The following is a 7,855-nucleotide window of genomic DNA, read 5'->3' as shown; positions in this document are numbered from 1 at the left end:
AACTGGTCGACGCATGAAGAATGTACATGCCAGCTCATTCGAGCCATTCGCGCCAGACCTATTTGAGGTAATAAAAGTGTTACTTGAATATTTAAATAAAATAAATGGAAAATGTTTGAGGGCCACAAAATTAGTAGCTCAAATGGCTCAAAACTGCCAAAACGACGTCGTTTTGCTTTGTTTTGCATCCAAAACGACGTCGTTTTGACAGTTTTGAGCCATTTGAGCCACTGTTTTTGTGGCCCTCTAGCATTGCCGAAAATAAATTTAGTTAAATTATTTGGTTATTTTGATAATTTTAATTCTATTGTATTGTAAAAATATAATTATCATATAATAATTTTATATGATATATTAAATTATAAGATAGTAAAATAAACACTTATTTTGATATTAAATATAATAGTTAAATTAGAAAGAGAATTAGTAATATAAAACTAAAACTGATTCCAATTATTTATTTGGAAAATAAAAATATGTAAAAATAAACTACACAAAATTTATTTAAAATATTAAATATAAATATATTGTGATGGGATTAAAAAGAAAATATATAAATCAAATATGTAGAGTATTGATTTTTTTTTCTTTAATATTCTTTTTGAATTATTCATACATATTGAATATAGGTATATAAATTTTAAATTAAATATAAATGTTTTGTAATAAATAATTTTATGTTAAATAAAAAATTAAATATAAATTAATATTAAGACATCAATAAAATAGAAAAAAATATAAAATATAAAAAAACTATTTTTTTTTTGCGACGCACATAATTGAACACATTCTATCTTATTTATTTATTTAATTGAAAATCACATAATTTTTTTTTAAAATATCATAATAATTAAATTAAAATATCAACTATATAAAACAAATTTGACAATGACAAAATTAAATACACGATAAAAAATATATGAAAAATAAATATTTTTCAAATAAAGTCTATATAAAATTAGTTATTATAATTTAAATTGAATTTATATCGAATTTTATACGTAAATGGAAAAGGCATGTTCATGTGACTTTTTTGGGGAAAAAAAGTCTTTAGAATGTGCCATATAAGAAAAGGAAAAACACTACTTATATATATAGCTAGATATATATAACTAGTAGGTGACCTGTGTGATGCATGAGAATTTATTTTAAAATGAAAAATTAATTTTAAGTCTTAATACTTTATATGTAGAAAATTTTAACGATTGAAAGTTAAATACAATCAGATTTGATAATGGCTGATAAAGTTGTTGTCATTATGTGTGATTCTATGTAAAGTAGGTTTATAAAAATAATTTCTTTCAAAGTTAAAAAAGAAGAAGAAGAAGATGTATTCTCAATTTGAAATGAAATCCTCATTTGTGTCAATCAAATTTACTAAACATTATGAATTCCACTTCCACTTGCATAAAAAAAAAAAAAAAAAAAACTCCATACTATCATTTTCGATGAATAAATATTTTTTGATTATACTCCGCACTATTTATCATTTGTCATTTATCAATCCATCTTTTAAAAGTTTAACAAAAAAGTATTGAGTTATATTATTTTAATCAATCAATATCAATTTAGACACTACACATGCATGCAAATCACTTGATGTCTGACATAAATCAAAATAAAGTTAATTTTAATTAATGTAATAATATTTTATACTATGATGTGTGTTACAAAAAAACAATATTAATTTTAATATAAAATAAAATTTTAATTGTAATTATTTATTTTAATAATCTTAGCCTTTTCGTTTTATAAAAGTGTTACTTGAATACTTATATATAATAAATTTAGTTAAATTATTTGTTTATTTTGATAATTTTAGTTTTATTGTGCTATATATCATATAATGATTTTATATGACATATATTAAATTATAAGATAGTAAAATAAACACTTATTTTGATCTTAAAAATAATAATTAAATTAGAAACAGAATTTGTAATATAAAACTAATAGTGATTCTAATTATTTAATTTAATTTTTATTTTTATATTTATTTGAAAAATAAAAATATGTTGAAATATAACTACACAAAATTTATTTAAAAGATTAAGGCCTCGTTTGGAATGTAACAGTTTTAGCTTAAAAGTCAAAAAGTTACTAAAAAAAATCAAAAAGCCTATAACCTATACCAAAAAGTCAAAGATTTCTTTTTCTCTCTACTTTTTGCACATCTTTTTGTAAAAAACAAAAAAATCATTCTAAATATACTAGTTTTTTTTATACCTTATATTTTAGCCAAAAAATTACTAAAATAATCCGTTCCTAAACGAGGCCTAAATATAAATATGTTGTGATTGGATTAAGAAGAAAATATATAAATCAAATATGTGGAGTATTGATTTTTTTTTTCATTAATATTCTTTTTGAATTACTCATATACATATTGTATATATGTATATAAATTTTAAATTAAATATAAATATTTTGTAATAAATAATTTTATGTTAAATATGAAATTAAATATAAATTACTATTAAAATATCAATAAGATAGACAAAAAATAAAAAAATATAAAAGATATTAATTTGATCAGTGCGATACACATAATTAAACACGTTTTGTTTTATTTATTCATTTATATGTGTATCAAGATAATTTTTTTTTTCAAATATCATAATAATTAAGTTAAAATATCAACTATATAAAAGAAATTTGACAATGACAATGACAAATGCACGGTAAAAAATATATAGAAAATAAGTATTTCTTAAATAGAGTTCATATAAAATTGATTATTATAATTGAAATTGAATTTGTGTAGAACTTTATATGTAAATGGAAAAAGGCATGCTGATGTGGCTTTTGTAGAAAAAATTAAACCTTTAAAATGTGCTACATAAGTAAGAGAAAAACGTATATATCTATGATTTCATAATTTTTTGTGAGTTTCTAGCATTGTTCTGAAAGGTACAAGTGCAAAATGTTATTGAATTAGGGTTCATGGCCTAGTGCTTATGAAGTTACGGGTTCTTATGAAGTTACGGGTTCAACTCCTATAAAGAAAAGTTTGATATTTTTTCAGTGTTTATTTATTTAAAACTTTCTATGATTGTAAGAAGATGTTATGATCTCACATTAATTAACTTAAACTTTAGGTTTCGTTTGTCAATTATATATTTTAGTAAAAAAGTCAAAAAGTCATTATAAATTGTCGCATCACTCTCTTTATTTTTTTACATATTTTTTCGTAAAAAGTCAAAAAATTACTAAAATAACTTGTACCAAACGAGGCCTTAGTCATATACATATAAGCTATTTGGACACCTTCTTCCAAGTTAATTTTCAATGAGGAGTTCTATCCAAAGAATTCATATTAGAACAACATTTAATAAGATTTGTAAATCATACACACACACATATAACTACACACAGACTCAAATGAATTCGAATCATATATTTTAAAATTCAAACACTTACTAAAATTTATTTTTATTTTTTGAAGTACTTAACATTGAGAATAGGGAATGAGGTAAACCATGGTGACCTATACATATATTTCTACAAGCACAAGAAGTCTCATGATCAACCTGTCATTTGAAACAATGGAGAGGAGGGAAACATCTGGAAACCAACCTGGGCATGCTGGTGATGACTTCAACTTATTATCACAGGACTTTTTCATCAACGAATCAAATTTTGAGCAATTCATTGATCTTATTAGAAGTGAAACCATGATCCCATTGCCAAGTTCTGTCTCAATTATGATTGTGAGCACATTAATGGCTGTTTGGATCATACCCAATTTGGCCCAACCCCAGGTGATCAAGATCAAGATCAAGATCCTCTCTTTGGTTGCAATAATCTGAGTTCTGGTCTGAATGCTTTGCCAGCCGTAGACGTTGGGGAGGAAGAGAATGATGATGATATTGGAGGGGAGTATTCTTCCGCAACCACAACAACTACTACTAGGCTGACGAAGAGAAAGGGTGGGGATAGGTCGAGAACTTTGGTTTCAGAGAGAAAGGGGAGAAGTCGGATGAAGGAGAAGCTCTACGCATTGCGTACCTTGGTTCCTAACATAACTAAGGTGTGTTTACTCGTGCCGTTAAAAAAAAAAAAAAAAAAAAGTGTGTTTATTCGTGTTGAAAATTTTAAAAATTTATTCGAGATTGACTTGTATATATTTAACTTGAAAAATTTATTCGAGATTGACTTGTATATATTTAACTTGAATAAAGTATGATAATTTTTAGGGTCCAACTTTATAAAAAAAAAATTAAAGTTGTGTTTGAATAGACTTTTAAATTGTAATTCCACTCACATTCTCATGTCATGCTTGGATATGTCTTTCAAATTAAATTTTCACAGTAAATAGAAAACTCTGCAGCAAACTCTGTGTTAGGCGAGATTTTTTTTTTTCAAATTTGGCTTAACCGGTTGTCCGGTCAACCGGAACATGGCAATTTCTTCTTCTTTTTTTTTTTTTTCAATTGACACTTTTTATAAAAAATATTTTTAATAAAACAATATTTTTGGAATTTTTTAAAACTTTTTATGAGTTTTTAATAAATTTTTGAGTTGTGTGTTTGGTTATGAGTTGTAAATTTTTTAATCAGATATCATATGTCACATCAAAAATTTTTCACTCAATTCAATACTCTTTCAAAAACTCATTCACCAAACAAAATTTCCACACGCAAATCATAATTTCAAAATTCACAAATTCAAAATACAACTCTATTCTTAAATCATATTTAGAAAATTCTACTAAACACTACTTAATTTATTCAACCTTGATTCGTGATTCACCTCAATTGAAACTTTTTTAGATCAGTTTAAAAGATTAGACAAATCAAATTCAAACACATTTATAAACTTATTAAGCTTTCAAACCTATCTTAAACAACAAAACCAAAATGATTTGCAATGCTTGTATATATATAAATGCAGATGGATAAGGCTTCCATTGTTGGAGATGCTGTAGAGTACTTGCAGGAGCTGCAAATGCAAGCGAGGAAGCTAAGAGCCGAGATTGCAGGGCGTGAATCCTCCTTGACAGAGGGAGACAAACATCAACAAGGCATAGTTGAAAACAGAAAGAACATCCAATTTATATGCCCCAACCATCCAATTTGCAAGAACATAATGCAGGTTATTCATTTTATACTCTATTCATTTCTAACAATGCCAAATATGCTTGAAACTTTCTTTTAGCATTTCCAATAGATCAATAACTAAAAGTAAGCTAGCTATTTCTATATTTTATTAATGAATAGTTAGAAAATGTTATATTTTAGCAATACTGCACCAATTGTGACTTCGTTATTTTTTGTGAACCAATTTGCCCTCCGTTTATTTCCTCTCAACAACATCAATTTGTGTGCAACTAAGTTTTATTTTTTATTTTTTATAATTTTGTTTTGTTGATTGTTAATTTTTGGAATTTGTGTTGAGGGGAGGAAATACAATTAGAAAGGTGAACTATATTTTTGAATAGTTTCGTTGAGCCGACATATTTAGCTATAGTTAAATTTTGTGTCAAATTTAATACGAGGTAGAACAGTTATGCTAAAATATAAATGTCTGACCCTTTTAATTAAACGGAAAATTAAGCTTGATTCTACCTTTTTTTTGCAATAATCTCACGGTTGAAGAAGTTCTTAGAACACTATCAAAAGTAAAAAAAATACTACTAAATTAACCGGTGATACTAAAACCGTGGCGATTTAGATGGACATGATTCAAGTGGAGGAAAGAGGATTTTATGTGAGAGTGGAGTGCAATAAAGGCCATGGGGTGGCCTCATCACTTTACAAGGCTATTGAGTCCCTCTCACGATTCAATGTTCAGAGCTCCAACTTGGCTACCCTTTCTGAGAGATTCATATTAACCTTTACTATCAAGGTAAAGCTCTCATGCATTGATAGATTATCTTCATGGTTAATTTTGCTTTGAAACTCATTATATGATCAACACTCTTTTCATGAGTGAAAACAGGTTAGAGAATGCAAGCCCAACATGAACCTGCCAAATTTGAAGCTGTGGATGACTTGGGTTCTGCTGAACCAAGGTTTTGAATTTCAGGCCTCGTTTGGGAAGCGGTCGGTTTAGCCAAAAAGCTAAAAAGTTATTAAAAAAATCAAAAAGTCAACAACCTATACCAAAAAGTCAAAGATTCCATTTTCTCTCTATCTTTTGCACATATTTTCATAAAAAGCCAAAAAGTCATCCCAAACATACTAATTTTTTTTACATCATATTTTAGCCAAAAAAGCCAAAAAGTTACTAAAAAAACCTTTTTCCAAACGAGAACCATCTGTCTGAAATATAGTCATGTTACTCAAAAAAATTTATAAAAAAACAAATGTATTTTATGAACATTTCGATTAATTTTTTCCTTCTTGTACTCATAGCATTACTAACTTGAAATCTCAACATGATTTGTGTATTTACACTTATTGGTATCATGAAAAACTTTTTATGAAAATAATCATGAAAATTTTGTGACCTTTAGATTATACTTAGAATAAAACACTACATACTATTCAAAGTAATTCAAGAATCATAAATCTTTCATGATCATTTTTATGAAATTTTTTTCATGATTCTTAACTTTTCTATTACACTTATATGTAAAGGATCATGTACAAATATTTTGTGTTTCTATCAATCCAGGGCCATTAATAAAGTCAAATTATTTTTTAATTAATGTAAATCATATTGTTCTTACCTTACAGTGGCTAACTTGTTATTTTAAATATTGAATCTTATCTACATTTTTTTTTAATTTGACCCACCGTTGGTCAACTATGTCACCTCCCAAAATTCAAGACCGTAAAAAAAAAAAGAGTACAAAATATAACTCAAACAGGATAAATAATCAAAATATTTTAATATACACATATAAGCAGATTTAATAGCACAGATAATTCATTTGTGTTCCGCTATAGGATTACAAAATACTGTCAAAACAAAGTAAAAAAAAATTACTAGTCTAAATCTTCAAGTAAACTACGGCTCCAACACTTTATCTTGACTGCCTTCGGAATAACCTTCACCATCATAAACCGTTTCCTCATCTGATATGACACGCCATGAGTTTCGAATACCCAGTAAAACACACACACCCTCATACTTTTTATCAACCAATCAACCATACACAGAACAAATCGGATAACATAATATACAATACTACAATAAGGTTCTATGAATTAGTAGTTAGACTAGATGTACGGGGAAGAAATAATTCTCCTCGTATAATCCTGTTGACCCAGTCCACGCTCCTCCAAGGTGATGTTTGTGGGCTTTTATAAGTTTTCCGTGGCACAATCCTAGTAGGACTTGTATTTCTCTATGCAAAGTCCTCCTAGGATTCATACTCCTAAGGATAATGCTTATCCTTTTACACCCTCCCCCACTGCTTAAACCAAGTGGGATGGTTTTCACTTTGGCTGAACTATTATATGACCGAAGTAAAACTGGCTATGCCGAGCCACAAAGTAGGCCGTACTAACAATAGTTTGGTTCTTCTTTATGCTACACCATATCTCGGTTCTCTCATACACGAACTGTGGTGTGTTCGGACCGATCTACTGAATAGCAACAATCCGACCGACCTACCCCGAATTCATAATGACCGGACTACCTTTTGAGACCAGACTAACTCAGATTGTCCAAACCGAGGCAGCTTTACAATTCCTTAGCCGAAGCACCTTCATCTCTTTTGACCGAAGTAAGTCACCATCTCCTCAAAGCCGGAGTAAATCTATTGCCTATGGACCGGCGTAACTTTAACAGTTTGGGCCAGAGTGACCTCTCTTGGGCCGGAGTAACATTTGAGCCTTTTTACCCAGTCCTTGGTATTTTGGGCCACAAAGTCCATTTCACAGCTCGGCCCAATTTTTATCAAAAA

General features: G+C 28.0%; 1 pseudogene; it reads left to right on the top strand.

The window, feature by feature from the left end:
* The first annotated feature begins 3,515 nt into the window (after nt 1-3,515).
* Nucleotides 3,516-6,054, top strand: LOC114315802 (transcription factor FER-LIKE IRON DEFICIENCY-INDUCED TRANSCRIPTION FACTOR-like; annotated as a pseudogene).
* The last annotated feature ends 1,801 nt before the right edge of the window (nt 6,055-7,855 follow it).

Source organism: Camellia sinensis, chromosome 14, assembly GCF_055761805.1.
Source record: "Camellia sinensis isolate YWXY chromosome 14, ASM5576180v1, whole genome shotgun sequence".
Taxonomy (NCBI): domain Eukaryota; kingdom Viridiplantae; phylum Streptophyta; class Magnoliopsida; order Ericales; family Theaceae; genus Camellia; species Camellia sinensis.
The sequence above is the reverse complement of the archived record's forward strand: the minus strand, read 5'-3'. Positions and strand labels throughout refer to the sequence as shown.